This window comes from Daphnia carinata, chromosome 8 (genome assembly GCF_022539665.2).
Source record: "Daphnia carinata strain CSIRO-1 chromosome 8, CSIRO_AGI_Dcar_HiC_V3, whole genome shotgun sequence".
NCBI classification, from domain to species: Eukaryota; Metazoa; Arthropoda; class Branchiopoda; order Diplostraca; family Daphniidae; genus Daphnia; species Daphnia carinata.
The window spans coordinates 2,061,875-2,083,482 of NC_081338.1; the positions used below are offsets into that span (position 1 = coordinate 2,061,875).

A 21,608-nucleotide genomic window follows, 5' to 3' on the forward strand; every position below is an offset into this window, starting at 1 on the left:
TATTAGTTTGTTATGCCTGGCCAGTTTGGCTTTACCTTTTGTATATGCAAATCTCTGATGGATGCGCATTAATTTAATTGTTTTCTGGTGGTGGGGTGGTCCGATGGATAGGTCGAAATAGCCTAGTGTAAAGCTTAAACCATAGAAACGGGTCGGGACGTAAATTTACGATTTGGTTGAAAATTTTGTGGCGTGAAATGGGAACTCATCCGCTCTGTCCGCCTATCCGTACAAGTCCAACTCGTTGTCTGGGCCAACAACAAATACAACATGAATTTGGCCCTTTACCAACATTTTTTTTTTCTGTTTTAGGTTGAAAGGGGAGAGCCTGAAAATCAGAGCAAAAATTACCATTGAAGCTGCTTGGCCCCAAAGCTGCGGAATACCGACTGCCATTCAACGTGTCGTTGACTCTGTGTGATTACACGTTTGGCTTGGTCGTGATTATGCGTTGGATACCCAGCGGCTTATCCTGCAGCCGCAGCTGTAGACCATGCGAATTCCTTGTGACCACAGGCCATTGTCTTACATGTAATTTTTTATTTAAAGTTTACCAACACTGAAATCAACCAATTATTGAAAATATGCATTTGTCACGCTTGGGTTTATGGCGAAGAAATTTATTTTAATCAGAATTTTTTGTTTTTCTCATTAGGATGTTGGTGAAAAAGGACGCATGCCGATGATTTGAAACTTAGCAAAGCGATGGATGTCACCATTGAAAATGTCAGTTGGGTCTATTCATGCCCAAAGGGTAGGTTAAACTGAATTCTATGCATAGTTGGCCTGGCCATTATTTTGCTAACGGATTGTTTGTTTATTTGAAAAAGATTGTTTAACGGGCCGCACCCTTTACCAAGACGAGGATCATCTTGAATAGCAGCTACAATTAGGTTCTGGCCCAAACGTTTTCGCGGGAGAATTGGAGACTACGACCTTAGGTGAGTCTTATTTTTTCATTATCCCAAACGTTTTGTTTAGTGAAGTACTGGATTTTTATAAATCCAATGCCTTTAAAATATGAGATTAGAAGTGATACCGTATGCTTTGAGGAATCTAATGAAGTCGACGTGAAAATGCCTTTCGCACGGTTTCGTTCAATTTCTCCAGTTGAACTTTCTCCCGATTTTCACCCCTTGATGGTTTTCCTTCAGTTTTGCGATGAAACCGCAACAATCGTCCTTTTCTTTTCCAAGTTCCACATAAACGACAAGGGCTCTTAATTTACTCATTCGCTGGTTTTCTTGCGTCAAACGATCAAAATCCAGCTTTGTCTTAGATGTACTCATCTACCCCGTATTTCGTTTGTTGATTGCCAGCTGCTTGTTGGCTCACGATAAAGGGTCACGAACTTGAGACGAATTTATCTGTACAAGCGTAAAATGTATTTGCGTTTCACGTTGTCAGCTCATTCAGGCGAGAAGTAGGCCATTTCTCAAACACGTTCTTTTATAAAAAAGAAAACGAATTCGTAGGGTGAGGGGAAGTTTGTTGCCCCCCTCAAAGTTCAGCGCATTTACCGTTGTCTTCACGTTCCTTTTATGTGGCCGCTGGAGCTCATTGCAAAATGTTTGCGAGACACTATTGGACAAAAAGCCTCGGGATTATTTATTCACATTGCTCTTTTGATGTGGCATCTTCTGCTGGCGAATCACGATGACGTAGTCACAAAACCTTTTTTTAAAAAATTGCCCGCGACGGTGTTGACCAGGTGAAAAGTCTTTGAGTGGGTATGAATGCGTCGAGGATGTGCTGGGTCTTTTGTGTGCGAAAATTACGTTATCTCAATGAATGCTCCAATAGATTACGGCAAGCAGTGTTCCGAGCAACCCTATATCCTATCATGTACCCCCATCTAGTGTCCCGATTCTACCTCCCCTTGTTAGATGGCAGACCGAAAGGTATGCGACGGGTCGTCTGCTGTCAATCATGTAAGACAGTTAGTTACCTCGCCGTCTACCAAGTGGTCCTAAGAGGTGCTCCGCATATTGCTGGCTTCCCTTCGCGTAACCCCCTAAGTGAATTGTGCTGTACCCCAATTGTGCAGTAAATATACTTTTCCTGTATATCCATCGGATTATTTCATCTTCATCTTCCCCGCTATTCGCCCCATCATCCACTGCTTCTCACGGTCTGGGTCCGACGCCGGCAACATCCGTAACAGCAGCAAAACATTCAGGGATTGGTGACAGCTAAATTGTATGTGGAGGATAAATAACGACAGTAAATTGTAGAAGGCGGATCGGCGGACATTTTGTGAAACTAAACGCTTGATTTATGAACGGCAGCCACCACTTGGCTTTTTCCGGCAATGCTGTTATTGTGTTTAATATCGTGCGTGAGCGAATGCGTAATAATAACTAACAGCTTCTTTTCGATTGGATGTGTGGATGACCTACTGACCGTCGTTAAACTGGAGAAACCATCCCAGTTTGATGGATGGCTGTCGCAAATGTATCGTAGTTGAGATAATTCATGCCTTGAAAAGTGTGAGCTTTCTGTATTTTTGCTAGTCGTAAAACGAAGATTGTCCGTGTCATTGCGCATTCATCAATTTGATTTGGTTCTTTTGTCGATGTAGATATTAATTGTTAGCCAACAAATCCTGTAATTGCACACGTTTTTGCTGGCGGACAAAGTTGATTTGAAATGCGTAGAAACAATTGCAATTTTAAATTGTAAAATAATGGACTTTCTCTGCCATTGACGAGAGAAAATGCTACTGGAAGAAGCTTTTGTATTTTCATTGAAAATGATTGGCGAAAAATTGCGCGAAACGATCGTTCGTAGTAGGTAAAAGTTGCCACGTTGTTTGGGCCACAGTTTGCTATTGTCCGACACTAAAGAGAGCGTTTTTTTTCTCCCCTGTTATTGGCCTACTTTTCGTATTTTTTTTCGCCATTAGATAGTGAAACCTTTTAGAGACCTTAAACAATTAAAATTGTCGGTTATGTGCTGGAATGCGATGATCCGCGACTTGTGTTCGACAAACGCAAGTTATTACTGTTGAAAGTAGGTGAAAATGAGGATAGAAATGTGATCGTACTATGTTTCTAGACAAGTCCCCGATAATGTGCTGGAACAACCTTCGTAGAATTCACCGTGAAACTGTGCTGGAAGGGATCGTGTAGCCTGCGTGACTTATGTCCACCAAAAAAAAAGTCTTGGTATATTTATTGGAAATAGTTTAAACTTCATGTCGACGTCATAATTTTGATTATAGAAGAGTCCCGATTTGAGTTTTTATTTTTGGACGTGGTTTGTTTAAAAAAAAAAAAATTACTTATGTGCAGCGATGAAAGAAAACACCGCGTGTTTTTATCGGTTCTTAACGCGATTTCGTACACACGAGAAAGCAGAAACGCACATTGTAGATAATAATTGAAATAGTCTGTTTTTGTTGTCGTAACATTTCCGTATTGTTTCGTACGTGAGCCAATCTAATCCATTCGCCACTCTCTAATGTATCGAGAACGCATTCCGATACGTAAAATGTAAACAATGTTTACAACAACGCGTTAAAAGAAGCCGCTCTTATTGTTGTACATTTTTACCGGCGAAATCTCACCTTTTTCTTTAGCCTTCAGATTGAAAACTGACCCACAAAAGTTTGAACTGCAATTCACTTGGTTTTTTTCGACACAGTACTGATCCAAATGATGAGGAACTTCTCGGAGTTTCAGATCACAAAGCGACAGGGGCGTATTGAAATCAGGTTAAATCTATCCGCAGTGCACTCGCTGGAACATTGCTAGTTGGAACGAAACGCTGCAAGGCAACATTCTTTTTTCGGCCGAGTCTTATTTCTTTTTTGAAAATTTTGATTGCAACCTACTGTTTGTAGCCAATGATGGATGAACTATGCGCTGGATTAAAACATGTTGCTTTCATTTTCTTTTGACCTACTGTCGTGAAGGCGGTTCACACGCTGACCGATTCGTCATCGTGATGGATACACTACCGAATTAAAATTTGTATTAAAAAAAATGCCATCAACAACACCCTAGATATAAGTTCAGACGTTTGGATTGCTCATTTTTCGTTGCGGTGTGATTTATATAGAATTCATTTGCTTCTATAGTTGGATTGAGATTAATGGATGATTTTTTTTTTTTTTCAGAAGCAACAAATGAGCTACAGGTCACGCGTTTATCTTCCATATTCGTGCCCTGCAAAAAAGACATGGCGACTACTCACGATGTGCGGAGAAAGTTCCGTGTATTTTGGTAAGACACACCTTTATTTTACACGTTTCTTATCACAACCTTTCTCCTTTTTGGCACGAAAAAAAGAAAATAATTTTATTGAACATCCCGCTTTTACCAATTTTGCTTATGAATGAACATTACGAAGTGTAACGATAGACGAGGCATTTGCATCTTGATAAGCGGCAGGCGTATTGAATGTGTTTCTATATTCGGTGACCTGTACATCGGAACAGTAAAATCTTTTCCTTGGAATTCGTGTCAAGAAGAGAAGGGCTCTGTTTTTTTCTTCGACATAGTGAATCGCTACATTACTTCCAGGACGCACGGGATAGGGAACATGGGCGTTTCAACGCAAACGTCTTCCTATTTGCCGGGCATTCATTTTGTTATGCCATCTACTTTTGACTACTTTCCCGATTGTTGAATGTGATCTTCGCGATAGGGTTTCGCACGAAGCAAATTTAAACGAATAACATCGAGATATTTGAAATTGACATTCAAACAGCTGATGCCCGTTAATCTGTTCTTTTTGCGGTAACATGAAATTAGAGTGAATGGGAACGTTTGGCTTCAAATCATTTTACGTCTTGTTCAGGCCAGTTTGCGATCACGTAATGATAGTGTAACAAGCCGACCGTGAGAATTTTTTTTTATGATTTGCATAACTAGTTCATATGCGTGCGAAGCCAGTGTTTGCGTGCAAGGTAAACGGTGTTGTTTACCAAGTTCCACCACATATGATAAACCATGCCGTAGTTTGTTCGACATTTATTAAGTATCGTAAAAGCATTTGATGGCAATCGCTACGTAATTCTCCAACATTTCTCGTTCTATTTAATAGTCTGCCCTTATCGACCCATTAAATGCAACGTGCTAATTGCTTTGGGAGGCACAGCCGTCTCCCTGTTGCCTCCATTGTTTTTTCACTTGGAAAAGCCAGTCAATTTCATACAGAACTTTATGAACCCCAAGACTTGCATGATTGGGGAAGATTTTTGTTCTAGAAACTATGACCAGCAAAGCATAAAGGTATCCATGGCTTTACAAACCCTCCTGTATGTGTCCTCTCTCCCTGTATGTGTTCGTCGCTTTGAAAAGGATAGGCCGCATTAGTTGGGATGTAATTCATCTCATTCGATTTGGTCTTGACTTAAAGTTGAGACCACAGGGAATTCTAGATATACGTTGAATTCCATTTTCATCTTTATGTTGTGTTATTATCCTGGGATATTGAAATCTGACCCTATTGTAGCGATAAAAATGTACCCTTGATTGATGTTTGATCTTGACAACAAGATTTTTATCTTGTTATAGAATAATTTTTGATTGGTTTTCTTTCCACGTTCTTTTAACAGCACAAACGAAGAAAGTTTTTCTTCTGGTTCAAAACATCTATATGGCGGCATTGTTACAACAGGATGTCATTAAAGCTGAAACACGAAACGCAAAATCAAATCCCGCTAGATCAATTTACGTTCTGTCAGTTGGTGTTGTTTTTCGATTCGTTATGAAAATGGCACATCAATAGCGACCAAAAACGCCCTGCTCAAACGGTGGCTGTCTTGGGTAAGTTGGTACTTGTTTACACTTTTTAGTGGCTATTAACTTTAATCGACAATAGTTTGGTATCGTGTAAACTAAAGTAGGGCAACAGCATTATCAAGTGTTCTTCATTTGAGTTATCAAAGCTGTCTCCAGGTTTTCTTATCAGAACATCCGTGTGTCATTGGATTTCCCACATATTTTTTAAAGCTCGAATTATAATTCCAGTTATTCCAATTATAATTGTAATTATTTCTAAACAGCTTCCAATATCATGTCACAACAGCAAAAACCTAGCCAATCGCTAAAACATATTAGAATTTGATGGAATTTACGATAGAATGAATTAGAAACTTTATCAATGTTTAGTTTGCTTGCTTTTGGTTTTCATGTATTAATATTTCGGGTTTTGCTTCTTATATTTGGAGTTGGCTTTTAGTCTTCATTTTCTTTTTGTTAAAATTTTATTTCAGGAATTTTTCCGTAAGATGACGCCGAGATGGCATACTTGAGAATCGCTCATCAGCCTGTTGCGGAAAATCTTAAAAACGAAACGCAAAACAACGAACACGTTGAAATCTCTCTATTTAGGCCTTGCCTAACGACGTTCGTTTCACAAAGCGTCTCGTCACACTCTGTCTGGCTCGTCACATCCAACTCCAAAACGAGGGGGTTAAAACTGGGGGTTAGGAAAACAGGGATACGACTAGCCCACGGCTAACAGGAAGACAAAACGCTCAAGGGCTAAGCGATAGCATTTCGACATTTTGCAACATTCGGCCCTTCCTGACAAAAAATAGATCTCCTGATCTAACACTAAACAGAGGAATTTGAGAAGAGAAAGAGCAGGTACGGAGACGAAAGAGACTGCAGAGGCCAACATATCAAGTTAGACTTGGTTGTCTGAGTGATAAAATTCGAGACAATCAGGGAGAGAACACAAACTAACAAATACGTCGAACGCAGGCGGCAAAACACCTAGCCAAGGGGATGTCGAAAGTTAGCGACGACATCCGGCAACGTATCGGTCGGGTCGATGGGGTAGTCTTCCTGATCTAGTGGTGACTGGAAACGTCCTAATCGGAACGTCCTCTTCCCCTTTTTCGTCCTCGGCCACCAAGCCCGTTCCCAGGTCGTCTTCGGATTCGATTCGGTTGTCTGTGGCGCCCTCCGCGGATATCGGCTGTTCACTGCAGCCGTGGTCGGCTTCCTCGTTCGGTAGCCATTTTTAAAGCAAGTTGTTGGTACTTGCTTGCGGATTTGATAGGGTTCGACGAATTGAGCCAAGAACTTCTTTGTTCTTCCATTACACCAGGGTTTGCGTTCGACGGGCACTAAGTCATCCAATTCGAAAAGCGGGCTGGGCTTCCGGTGGCTGTCATAGGTGTGTTCGCTCCTCCGTTGTCTTTTGAAGATCAGGTGGCTCGCGCATTTTCTCCCTTTTCTCATCCTTTTACGGCCTTCTCCGTGCGTTCCAGCGCCGTTGAGAGGCCATGGAAAGTTAGTTTCGTGGGGGAGAAACACTGCCCTGTCGTACACCAATTCGTGGGGTTTGCAAAACTCACGCGTATTCGCATGTGCCTCCGCCCGTTTCCTTGTCTTCGGCTTGACTCTCCATTTGTCTTCGGTTGGGGTTACCTCTGCAACAACCTCCTCTCCCACTAGGGCTCCCATCACCAAAAATTCGTCGACCGCCTCTCTTCATTCACTTTTAGTCACGTTGGGAATCGGTTTTGACTCGTTTTTCCCGTAATCAGCCCGATTAGCTCTCGATGTTTGACGACTTCCTTCTGATTTAGCTGCCACCGACCCGCCTAACTTCTGTCCAATCTCTTCACTCACCATGCCATTGCCGCTAAGATTTTCCGTTAACTTCCGATCGTTCGTAACTTCCACCATGGCCACGCCATCCTTAACACGAATGACCGCTTCAGCTTTCGCGATCCAATCCATTCCCAAAACCATTGGAAAAATTGCGTTTTCCATCACCAACACCTGCCCCAACTCAGTCACTGCATTGTCAAAACGCACCATAAGAGTTGTTTCTCCAGCCAGCGGAAGGACCTGATAATCTACTGCTCGTCAAGTGCTAGAAGGCTCTCGAACTTGGAAGCTCGACCGCCCGCGAACAAGATCGGCACGAATGACGCTGTTTTTTGCTCCCGAATCGACCATAGCTTTTAACGGGCCAACCCGGAAAACATTCACGTCGATAATGGGACTCTCATTCGATGGTTTAATTACGGGGGCTTGAATGAAATTTGCTGCCGACCTTGCTCCGAGGGGTCGGCTGATGCGTTTCCCGACGTCGACGTGGGCCAACGCGGATTAGGATGAGGACAGTCACGTGAGATGTGGCCATAGCCCGAGCAATTGTAGCACTGTACTTCGTTCCTCGAGCCAGGAGGTCGACGTTCGAACGTTACTTGTTTGGGTACTGGCCTTTCAGGTACAGGCGACGTAGGTCGAGTGGATCTTCGGTTTAGGAAAGCTACCTGGTTAGTGAGGGCTTCAACGGCCTGGAATAGCGAGTTGTTGGTTTCCTGGTTTCCTGTAGTTCCCTCAGTTGTTAGTGATACGCTAGGGGGGTGGGCCAGTGGCTCGCTCATATTTTCTAAGCGGCGAACTTCAGTGAGAAACGCGTTAACTGAAGCGGGTGGATTCCCCATCATGACTGACCGCATTTCCGCACGGTATAGTCCTCGGATTAGGCATGCGATCAACTCGGCATCAGTAAGAGGTATAGTCCGTCGACGACACAACTTCACTTTGTCGAGTGCATAGGCGGATCCGGATTCGTTTGGCAGTTGTTTTCTCCCTTCCACGAGTACTTGCCACTGGCCTTCCGTTAGTTGTACTTCAAAGGCCCCTCGTAGACCGTTAATCAAGTCGTCCCACTGAAGGATGTTTGTTCCAATTTCTTCGTGCCACGTAAGCGCCTTCCCGAACAGTGAGCTAATGGCGGCTCTTCGTTTATCAGCGTCTCCCCAGTTTTCCGCCAGAGCTTCCGATTAACCAGCTGCAACCAATCCTGGAGTATCTCGTCTGTTGATCCTGAATACTTCACGTCGCTTTCGAGCGTTATACGTACAACGGCGGCTGGGGCCTGGATTGGGGGTTGAGGGCCGGGTGGAGCCGCAGCTGGAACGGCTAAGAGCCGGTTGGTTAGAACCGTCAGCAATTCCTGTTGTTGTTGTATCTGCTGTTGTTGAAGCTGAAACTGCTGTTGTTGTTGCTGTTGATTGGCCGTTAGTGCGGCCAAAGCGGCGTTCAGGACATTCGGATCCATGTCGGTCAGTTCGACTCCCACTGCTTCTTCGGCGTCTAGGAATTCCTCAAGTTTTCTATTCGAACAACGTTCAGGGAAGCACGAACAACTTTCGTCGCACTATTGATGCCCCTTCGCGCACACGCACCTAGTACAAAACCCTATTCCGCAGCGGCAACGCGAACGACTCATTCGCACCTCGCCAAGCCTAACTAAGATGGCGTGTGTTCAAAAGTTTTTTTTTTCTTTCACGTTCGATTGTCCCTTTACGCAAAATCACTGATCAATCTAATATCGGATGGCGTAGATTTGAGGCGATTCGACTCAAGACACCACGCAAGGCAAGGTATGCCTTTCCACGACGATGCGACTAAAACGAGGGAAACCGCGTGCTCGCAACATTACGTTGATCGATTGCGCAGCAAACCAGATAAAACGGGTATAACGGACCCGCAGCGAATTTCACGACTGACACCGAGCGATTTCCACGTTGACTTACAACGGACAACTCGCAAGACTCACGAAACCACCGATATGGTCTCGTGACGAATTCGTAGAACGGTAACGAAAAACTTCACGGCCTCGCGAGACAGGACACTGGAATTATTACCTCAGTTGCGATCTCGCCGCTGCCACCAAATGTTGCGGAAAATCTTAAAAACGAAACGCAAAACAACGAACACGTTGAAATCTCTCTATTTAGGCCTTGCCTAACGACGTTCGTTTCGCAAAGCGTCTCGTCACACTCTGTCTGGCTCGTCACATCCAACTCCAAAACGAGGGGGTTAAAACAGGGGGTTAGGAAAACAGGGATACGACTAGCCCACGGCTAACAGGAAGACAAAACGCTCAAGGGCTAAGCGATAGCATTTCGACATTTTGCAACAAGCCCTTGATTAATTGGATGACGAGGAAATACGGGACACTCGTACGGTATAAATTAAATTTTCAATCAATTATTCCTGACCTAAGAAATTGAATATCAATTGTCAATCGCTGAATGAAACATTGCCGTTACTCGGCAACAATCGATTGCAAGCGATTGTTATAAAAAGAATTCTTTGTTGATTTTCATTCACAAGAGACGGCGAAACGGCAGCGGAAACTCCGTTAATCAAGAAGTCGAAAGTAGCCTGGCCATCTGCAGAGGCGGTCAACGAAAGCATAGTTTTGGAAATGATATTGGGTCCAGCTTTCACGCTTCTCCGTTGCTTCGGCATTAATTTCTACGAACCGTCGACAAAGTGCCGTTTTCTTTACGAGACGGCGAAAATCGGATGGGCGATGCTGACTCTGGGAACGTATGGATTTCGTTTGATCTACTTCCCTTACATCTTTAGCAGTTCGTTTGCCGACGTGGAGTCTGGCAAAACTGTCACGCACCACTTGATCGAATTCCTTAATTTTTGGATCTACGGTTTAGCCGCTTACGTTGGCACCGTTTCCATGGCCAGGTCAGGTACGATTTCGTGTTAAACGTTACGTTGTATTCTAATTGAAAATTTACGCAGATGGTCAGTCGCTAAATTGTGGAAAACTATGGAACAAGTACTGTCGCAAATCCCGTTCACCCGGGAGGACGGGATTTGCACGGACCCCGTTGCCGCAGAACTTCTATTCAATGAGTCTGTGGATGTCTCGTAGCAGTGAGTTTTCATACTGTTGAAATTTCGTTCTTGAACCTATATTAATTATGATTTCGCCATTTTTTTAATAATAAAAAAATGTCCAGTTGCTGCTGCATTTGATATTTTTGCTGGCTGTGGAAATGTCACTCGAATATTCCAGCAAGAGGATAGCAATGACGTTTCTCTCTGTCGTCTATTTTTACTCGTTGGGATCGTCTGTCCTTTTCATCTGCTACGACCGAATTATTTGGACCGCTTTTTGAAACGGTTGCTCGCCAGTTGGAATTCAGTTGCTGTCCATCATCAACTCACTCCGACGCTGTTTGGAAATATCAACGGCAATTTGGTGTTGTATGCCGGGCAGCCGAAAAGCTGGGCAATACTTTTGGTTTTGTACTTTTCGCCACTGTATCATACACTTTCATCGGCTTCGTCAACGCGTCCTACAACTTGCTGAAATCATACCAATACTCGCCATTATCAGCGAATGATGGAAAAGATCATTATTACATCATTCCTAGGATGATTCGATTGGCGTACACGATGGTTGAGCATTTCTTCCGCTTGTGGTTGATGTGCCACACGGCAGATATCATCCACACCAAAGCCCTTTCTCTTGTCCCCATTTTGCAAAGCATCCGCAATGACCTCTACTCCCGCCGAGGTTCATACTTTCTTGTTGGAAGTGTCTGAAACGTCACCAACGTTCGGAGTGTTAGGCATGTTTATGCTTACGAAGCACATAATCATTTCTGTAAGACATTGTTTAATTTGATTGTCGTTCAAGTGGCTCGACCTGGATCTATAAGTTCTTTCACACCTCCGCACACGCCGTTGAGCAAGAAGGATTCGAATACCGTGGGAGGAGGGCATCCGCCACTGTCTCCTACAGCAAGTCTTGCAGATAGCAATTACCTGGCCATGTTACCAACTGCACATCTGTGTATCTCATTCACTTTAATTGTTAACCATATTTTTGCCATCCGTGTTTCGTTTTAGGATTGAAATTCATGCGGGAATTGAAGCATAATGAAATTATGTTTTCTTCTTGCATTCCTTATTTGTACTCTCTATTTCCTAGTAATCGATTCTTCTGAATAGAAAACCCTTAAGTGACATTGGTTTGGCGAATGCAATGGTGTTTGTTGTTGGTATCTTCAAAATTCGTCAGCTTCAAAATCTTTATAAAAGCCTTTGAAATTCTTAAATTCAATTCAAATTCAATTCGCAATATGAAATTTAATCCAACATTTCATATTTCCATCGCCATCTTTTTCCGATTGATTGTTTTATTCTGTTCTTAGCGTGAGTTGGCAATGCTGTTTAGAACCTGGAGTGGGGGCAAAACAAGCGCCAAATTGCGCTAACCAACTGAACAGTTTCATCAATGCCATTTTAAGTGACATCCACAAAGGATGTGTTACGTGTCGGTTTCTACTCCTCTCAATTTGTGTTTGCATTTTGTAAGGGTGTCAGTGTTCATGATAAAAGTTTTCAGCCACATTCTGCTTCAGCAATTTATTGTTGAAATCAGATGATGTATCAAGTGTAACTTGAGGCAGTAGACCATCTGGATGAATTGCTGCTGAACAATCTGTAGACTGGCCTTTATTCATGTAGTGCACCTGTTTGCTTTTGACTGACTGGAGTAGAAGAAAAGGTGATGGCCAGTCGGTCAGCTAACTGAGATACAATTTGTCGTACTCGGCGGAAATGCAGCAACCATAACACAATCGCCAGTGTAATTCAGATCGTTCGTCGAAGGCTGTGCTGCGTTTGAATGCAATTCATAGCGATAGAAGTTCTCTGTTCCATTTCCAGGTCAGTTTTTTGTTATCTTTTGCTTTCGCTTTGCAGGTGTCATCGCACTCTTGACGTTTCAGAGTACCTGAAATCCCTCCCCCCCCCCCATCCTTGCTCTCCCCTAATCGTTTGACTGTGATGTTTTCTAATTACAATCGTTTTGGGGTTCTTTCTTTTTTTTTTTATTTCTTGAAACTGGTGCAGTTAAAGAATGCATTGAATCCGTCTTTTTGTCGCCCACAAATGGTAGGCATTGCCTTTCAGTCTATTCTTTTCTGGCCACATTTCGCCATTTTCGCCGCCATTTCTGCTTCGATGGCGTCATAGAGCTAGAGTATTGTTGACATTGTATTGTTCGAACAGACCAACAAGCGACCTGTATTTCAGTTAGCAATAGGGAAAGATTAGTTTTTTTTTCCAATCACCACATGGCTTGACAGAATTGTTTGAAGAAATGTTACTCTTTCTTGCGGACTTCATTTGATTGATTTTTTGCTTTTTGTTTCACCAAACTTTTGAAGGTCACAACAGAAAGAGCGGCATTTTCTCGTTTTCTTTGAAGATGCCTGTTCTTTTAAAATGTGATGAAATTAACTGTACACAAGCAGATGATTTGGATAGAACCAAATGGACAAACATAATATTGGAATTTGAAAATCATTTAAACACTTGTATTTTTAAATGGCTGTACTGTTTATGTAAACTACAAATTTGACAATTTTCTAAAATGGACTTAAGGCTATTGGGATCCATTTTGTTGTGCCATTGTTCCTTCATGGACGAATTACGTAAATTTAGTTTTCAAGAATAGTGGTGAATGGCCTAGCAACCCATAACGCATAAACAAGTTCGTGCATCTTGGCTATTGGATATGACACAATTTCCTGTTGGATTAAGAGTTGAATGACGTTCATTAAATTTGAGCTTGAATTGTATTGACACAAATGATGGAATTCAAATTCCATGTTTGTTCTTTGCATTCACATCGATTCCAAGACGAATTTAGTCGTTGTTATTCCTACTAGATCAGGCAAAGAGGCACAAGCACAAAGTTAGCGAAATTCTTCTTCTTTTTCATTCAGCTAAATAGAGGTCTTTCGTATTTATATTTATTAATTAAAGAATCCCTGATATTAATGAAGCTGGAATCCATTTGTTGGATGACTTCTGTCGAATTAATTCTTTTTTCCGGATCGTTTTCCAACATTTTCCTTATCAAGCTATAGTAATATTTGTACAATGCGTCACCATAAATTTCTAGAATTAAACAAGTGTTCATAAATAAAAGAATAAAATAGTGTTGCAAACTCCGTGCGAAAGTTTGCGACAGAGAGAGAAAAACAAAAGGGATGTAGTTGGTTGTAACAAAGGACGTTTTTATTTCAGGGTTGAGAGACAAAGAGGGGAACAGAACGCGCTTGATTTGTAGAATGAGGGGAACAGAAACGAGACAATTTGAAACGAGACTGCAACGAGACAAAGACAAGGAAACTGAGGCGACTGTCTGGGTCGGAATTTTTACTAATACTGAATTACTACTACCCCTTTCCCATAGAAAGGGGTAAAAGGAAAACAAAAATTGGGCACGCGATACTAGGCAGGCCCCTGCCCCCTACAGCCCTGCCCGCGAGGGCAGCACCGTAGGTGACAGCGGGACCCACCGTTACAACAGGTGCAAGAACGAAATCCACAAACGAAACTTCTGACGTCACACAAAAAACAGGAAATAAATGAATACAATGTGAAAACAAGGTCTTCTTCTAGCAGCTGGAGATGGCCCATCCTAGTGCGATGACAGGTTTGTGTACGCCTTTTTTGGTGCACATAATACCTGATGGTGGTCGTCTGTGTTGCACAACGTGCAACGTCGGGGATGGGGGCAGTCTGCGGTCTTTGTGGGTCCGGTGACGGCGGTTGGGACGAAACACCAAAACACCGTCGCTGGGCAAACAGGAGTTCTAATTTGTCCTTGTTTGTGAGGAGCATGAACTCCTCACACTCCGTAGTCTTCTTCCGGCAGGGGGTTGGTCCCAACACGTGAGACTTCAGGAAACAAAGGATCACCGGCGTGTGTAGAGGGACGACGTACGTTGGACGGGCTGGATTTGCGGCCGGGGTGGGTAACTGAGCACCGGCCGCCCTTTCCCGTTCCTTGCGCAAGAGAGACCCGACGTACCCACTCATCAGGGTCTCTCTTTCGCTCCTGAAATGAACATGGACGTTCACGAGATCGTCGGACAGTTGCTTGATCTCCTTGTCAAGATTTATGATTGCCCGCTGGTAACCATAAACTGGTAACATAAACTTGTCGACGGCCTCCTTTTTCGCCCTTTCGAGCTTTTCTATTGTCTCTAGAAGATTTGCCGCACACTCCTGTTCCATCTCCCGGCTCACCTTTAGCTTTTCTTTTACGGATGCCGGCGATGGAGGCGGATATTCTGCCATGTTGAACGTTAAACGTAGGAGTCGCACAGGATCACTTCACGCTTTGACGAGGTTAGGTCGACTGAATGCCGTCTGCTAGTGTAATAGGTTAAACAGTTTCCTGTGTTACTAAACAGCAACCGACCTGACTTTTGCCCTTTCCCCTATATTTAAACTTGAATATAGGTGGCGTTGAGCTTAGTGACTTGTCCACCAGTGTTTAAGTTGCGATTTTCCTACGTTGTTTACATTGTGTGTTGTCATGGTGATTTTACTTGTTACATTTACGATTTGTTTTTACAAGGGGAGCTACTAATTGTGGCTCCAATACATTCAATATTTACATTTTACGATACTGAAATTGAGGTTTTACGCTGTTGAAAGTTCCATTTTTTCTTCTTTTGCGTAAACTTCTTGTTCGTTGGCTGGGACCATGATACATAATTTGGCCACCGGCCGAATACATGGTTTTGGATGATTGGTAAGTTGTACTTTTACCACTCGAACAACATTATCCGTTGCACTGGGAATAACTTCCAACACTTTACCCAACGGCCACTGCCCACGCAAAGTATTGGGTTCGATTACGAGTACTAGATCCCCTACGGTGACGTTAGGCCAATTTTCTTGCCACTTTCTTCTCTCAGTTAAGTGGGGAACGTATTCACGTAGCCATCTGTTCCAAAAGTGCTGAAGGATGGCTTGACTTTGCTGGAACTGCTTGTTGGTTACTTTCAGGTCTTCCACGTCGGCCAATTGCAGGGGCACGTATGGACGAGCTCCACCGTGTAGGAAGTGATTGGGCGTTAATGGATCCGGGTCTTCTGGATCCATACTCAGATGAGTTAACGGCCGGGCGTTTAACAAGGCTGCCACTTCAGCGATTACGGTTCGTAGCACTTGGTCCGTAACTAGGCAATTACCAATGCTGGTTTTCATTGCCCGTTTGCAAGACTTTACGATTCTCTCCCAAACGCCACCAAAGTGAGGTCCATGGGGAGGAGAAAAGTGCCACTCAATTTGTTGGCAAGCCATTAACGTCTGGAGCTCTTCGTGTTTACTGATGAGTTCTTCCAACGCTTACCGTAACTCCTGCTCGGCGGCAACAAAGTTAGTTCCATTGTCGCTGTAAACGACCTTCGGTTTTCCACGTAGGCTAACAAAACGGGAGAAGCAAAATTTGAACTCCTCCATACTGAGCCCGTTGGCCACTTCCAGGTGAACTGCTCGGGTGGTGAAACACGTGAATAGGCTGACCCAACGTTTTTCATGCCTTCGTCCTCTTCCACCAACTCTAACCGTTAAAGGACCAAAGTAGTCGACCCCTGTGTACGTGAACGGAGGCAGATGGGGTGTTAAACGATGTATTGGTAGTGAAGCCATCAATGGAGGGTTAGGTTTCGCCGACGTCCGCTTGCAAGGCCAGCAGTTGTTGATGACAGATTTTACCACTTTGCGTCCGGAGTGTATCCAAAAGCTTGAACGTACGTCTGTCAGTAATCTTTCGGTCTTGACGTGCATGTGTCTAACGTGGTGATCCCAGATTATCCTTTTCGTTAAAAGTTGAGATGCTGGTAGAAGTATGGGGTGCTTGGCTGCATAGTCGATCGGCGCGTGAAGTATACGTCCGCCAATTCGCATCTGTCCAGCTTCATCCAAGAAGGGCTGGAAGGTGCGAAGTTTTGATCTGAGTGGTAATTCCAGATTCTTGCGAAGGGCATAGACTTCCTCAGCAAAGGCCAATTCTTGCGCTCGTACGATGCATTTTGTCAGCGATGTTACCATTTCTTCTACTGTCAGCTCTCCGACCATGGGTTTTTCATCACGAATTTTTGCTCTAGCGTTGTCGGCAAATCTTTTACTCCAGGCCAGTACTCGTTGAAGTTTCACCAAGCTGGAAAAACGTGTGACGCATCGGTCGATGACATGGTTCTCATCTTCCGTTTTGACTGCCAAGACGCGAATCACGTTTACGTCTCGTTCCTCAGGCTCCGTAATCTCTTCCCAAATGTACCACTCTGAAGGGTCTAGGTTCAGGAACGCAGGTCCTTGGTGGAAATAGGCCAATTCGTCGACGTCTCTTGGGTCGATATCCCTACTACAAAGGTCTGCAGGGTTGAAATCTCCGGCAACATGATGCCATTGTCGACGAGCCGTGTTTCGGAGTGTCTTTCCGATGCGGTTGTTGACGAAGACTTCAAAGCGGCACGTCTTCGAGTGGATCCACCGCAGCACTGTTTGCGAGTCTGTGTGGAAGGTTACTTGCCTCAAATCAATTTCTAGTTCACGACAAATCGTGAGAGCAAGGTTGAGGCCTTCTACTGCCGCCTGTAACTCCAAACGGGGAATCGTGAGACCTTTTACCGGTGTAACGTGCGTTTTCGACATGACGAATGACACGTTGACGGAATGGTCTTCAAATACAGTGCGGAAGTAGGCTACTGCTCCGAATCCTTTGGAGCTTGCATCCGTGAAGACGTGGAGGCACTGTTGAGTCCATCGTCCTCGTTTGAGACGGAAGCATCTCGGTACTGAGAGCGACTCCAAATTTTCCAGGTGATCGTACCAGCCATAGAAACGTTGACTCAATGTTTTCGGTACGACGTCATCCCAATCGATCCGTTCTTCATGGGTCCAGATGTCTTGGAGTAAAGACTTCATCACGAAGATAACTGGTGCAACTAGCCCCAACGGGTCGTAGACGCTAGAGATGATGCTTAGGAAGGCTCGCTTCGTGAGTGTCACGTTGTTTGGCGGCTTCCGAATCTTGAACGACAGCATATCTCGTTCGCTGTCCCACATTACTCCCAGCGTTCTTTCGACGGGAAGTTTCTCCAAGTCCAGATTTAGAGTTGGTGACGCGAGGCCAAACTCTCGTAACGCCGCTATCACCGTTCTCGATGACGACGTCCTTTTTTTCAAATTGAAGCCCCCTAACTGGAGAAGGGACTTCATTTCGCGGGACCGTTTGATGACCTCGTCTTCGGACTCGAAGGAGTCTAGATAATTGTCGACGTAGAAATTACGTCGAACGCTATCGGCTAGGTCTGGAAACTGGCTGCGGTAGTCGTCGGCCGTCCTGTTGAGGGCGAAGATGCAGCTCGTCGGGGATGATATAGCTCCAAATACGTGTACCGTCATCTGGTACGTTAACGGAGCTGAATTACTGCCAGGCATTCGGTAGAGAAATCGGAAGGCTGCCTGGTCTGCTTCCGGGACTTTCACTTGGTGGAACATTTTCTCAATGTCCGCTCCGACTGGTACAAGGTTATGGCGGAAACGGATGAGCACACCAAGCAGGCTAACGAGTAAGTTAGGTCCTCGGAGCAAGTTTTGGTTTATCGATGTGCCACCACACTCAGCAGCTCCATCGAATACGACACGAACTTTGGTCGATGAGCTGGAAGGGCTCACGACCCAGTGGTGTGGCAGGTACCACGTCTTTGTTGTCTCCGTCTGGGCTTCTTGGGTCGTTGGGAGCCGGGCGTGTTTTAACCCGATGTACTCCTTGACTACTGCATCGTACTTATGAGCAAACTCTTCGTCCCGATGAAAACGTCGTTCGAGAGCGTAGAGCCTCTTCAATGCAGCTGCCCGATTGTTTGGGAGATCTACTTCGCGGCTTTCCACATTAAGCCGACTTGGTACTGGTTACCGATACGTTTTACTGAAGACTCTAGGATGCGTTTTCCACGTAAGTCTTCCTCAGATAGAACGGGTGGTTCTATCTCTACTTCGTTGGCCTCAAGTTGCCAAAACTTCTTCACCAGCTCGTTTAGGTCTCCGGAACGTTCCTCGATGGCCAGATGAGCGATGAACGGGCGTCCGTCTTGCGGTGGACCTGTTTGTCCACCCAGACACCAACCAAACGGCGTCTTGAAGGCGATGGGCCCAGTCGTTCCAGCCGGCGGCTTGATGGAAGCTACATGATCGTGGGCCTCTGCGACGTCGATTCCTATCAGCACGGTCACGTCCTCTTCTTGCACGGTTGGGACGTCAATACCACATAGGTGTTTCCATGACTCCAACTGTCGAGGGTCGATCGGCGAATTCGGCGTCACCTTCAAATTGTCGACGGCGTAAGCGTGTTTGACTTCAAACTGGCTGCTACCATCACGAGACGTTAAGGCGAAGTTTACTACGGAAGCTGTAACGTTAGACGTAGCTCCGTCATATGAGACGACGTTGATGCGTTTAGATGGCCCAACGAGTCCCAACCTTTTTACCAAGTCGCTCCGAATCAGCGTGGTGTCGCTTCCGGTATCAAGGAAACCGAAAGTGTCGACCCACGTTTTTCCATCTCCAACACGAACCGGTACGATCTTGAAACGTACTCGTCGTTTTACTGTTTCCAGATGGGTCAAGGTCCCAAGGAAAGCTGTCGAAGATGGCGCTGATGGAGCAGTTGGATCCGCTAGCCTCCTCAATGGGATGAATTCGGATCCGTGAAGCAAGGTGTGGTGTCGGTTTCCAGTACAATCAGTGATAGTACAGCTGACGTCCCTGGGACATTCCTTGCGTTCGTGTTTTCCCGTAAGACATAACAAACATCTTCCGGACTTGAATACCTTCTCAGCCCTTTTCGTGGGCGTGAGAGACATGAAGACATTACAGGTTAAGAGATGGTGGCTCCTGCCATTACATACAAAGCATTTCCATCTTTCCGTCTTCTCGGCTGGCATCTTCCCCGATATTGATCGGCTCCTTGGAGGCATGGTTGCTGAATATGTTGATGCCGTTACTTTCGAACCTTCCATCGTCGTTACGTGTCCAATGGTCGACGTGTGTGGGAAGCTGGGTCTCTTGACGGGCTTCCTTTCGTCGAACTTTACGCCTTTGGACGTCGACGTGGGTAGGGACTCGAATACATTTTTTCCATGTTGCTTGCTCATGGATTTTAACGTCACCCAGTCGTCTAGGTCTAGAACATTCAGTTCTACTACTGTCATTTTTCTTTTTTCGTTCCACTTATCCTTGAGGTAGGGCGTAAGTATAGCTTCAAGGGCCATCAAAGTAGTACGGCTATACAGCTCATGAGTATACTTCGATTTTGAGAGCGTAGCTACAGCTCCGTGCAGGCGGTTTGCGAAAGTCTTGAGGATGGCAGCATCCATGCTCTTCAATGGCGGGACCTGTCGAAGGTCGTCGAGGTACGTCTGATCTATGATTTCAGTTCGCCCGTAGACTGCGTCCAAACGTTCCCACACCACGGAGTACATTGTTCCGTCGGTAAGACATTCACCGACTTCGTTTCGTACCTCTTCGGTTAGCAGTTCCTCCAACATGAAAAGAAGTACCGGAGAATCTTCGTATTCTTCATACAAGGCCTGGAATTTAGCCTTGAATCGCGCGTAGTTCTTCGGATTGCCGTCGAATGGCTGGATCTTGAAGTTGGGAGGTTGCAGTCGATTGCAACAGCTGCTGTGAGGACGATTAATTTGACTGTGGGGGTGAGAACGTTCGGAGTGCTCATCTTCGTCGTGATCCGTAGGGTCGCAACGGGACGTCATCGTGGTCATCGCACCTCGCCGCGGGTCTCGTGGAGATGCATCGGCGGTGACCAATCTTCTGCGATGACGGACAGCGTCCTTCATCGTACGTATGGGTGACAGGACTGGAACATCTTGACGTGCTTGTAAGACTGGCGATCGCTCAGGAAGTCGTTGATCTTGAATAGTTCGGGGTTGAACTTTCATCTCGTCTACTTCTGTTCGAAGGTCTTCGAATTTTGCGGACAAATCCACCTTAACCGCGTCAATTTTCTGATCCAAACCGTCCAACGTGTGTGCTTCCCGTACTAACGTGTTGTTGGCCGCGATGTCTTTGGACGTGACTCTTGAACTATCAATGAGCTTACTAAGTTGTTCGCCCATACTCCTTAACGCCTTGTTGAGGGTTTCTGTTATGGAAGTTGTATTTCCTTCCATCTGAGCCCTTGCCGTTTCCAACTTTAATTCCAACTTCAGCATCCGAGCTTCAGCCTCCAATTCCTCTTGAGTTGTTGATTTTTGGAGGAGGCTGGTTGGTTTAACGTTGGTACGCCTTTTTTCGGATAACGTGGTACTACATGTGATGTCCGAAGCTGATGTCCCGATCGAGCTGACGGACTGATTTGAGGAAGTGGCGTAGCGACTTGCGAATTTGATGACTTCAACGTGATCGGTTTCGAAATCTACTTCCCACTTATCACATGCTTGACGTTGCTGCTCAGTGAGGTCGGATATACTTTCTGTATATTGGTGGTGAATTGATTTGACTTCATCGTAAATACGAATCAATTCGTCACGCCATGCTGCTACTTGCAATTTCTTCAATCTGATGGCTCCCATCTTATGGTCTTCCACAGCCTTTCTGAGTTGCGTCATTAACTTCGTGTGGGCCGCCTTTCTATTCCCACGTTTCTTCTTGAGATCGTTTTCGGGAAGTAATGGCCGTTCACTCTTCTGCCGTTCAGGTTTCGATGCGTCTACCATTGGGTTCGGACCGTGTTCCCAAATGTGGCCAATTTCCATATTTTCGGCTTTGGGTGCGGCTTCACTCATGACGTAGAAACGTTGTTTTAGGCTGATAGAGTCACACGTTAACGGATGTCGATGATTCACGTAGATACACCGATCTTCTTCTCAGATGGCAAACGCGTGGTGGACAGATGGGTGCCTTCAGGCTGGCGTGGACGTCTGCCAAAGGTTTACAGGGAGAATACCCGACAATTTTACAATCAAGCAAGGGTTTTTA

The 21,608-nt window shown here is 44.9% G+C and overlaps 1 pseudogene; it reads left to right on the plus strand.

The window, feature by feature from the left end:
• Positions 1–8,420: 8,420 nt before the first annotated feature.
• Positions 8,421–11,719, plus strand: LOC130704119 (uncharacterized; annotated as a pseudogene).
• Positions 11,720–21,608: the final 9,889 nt, after the last annotated feature.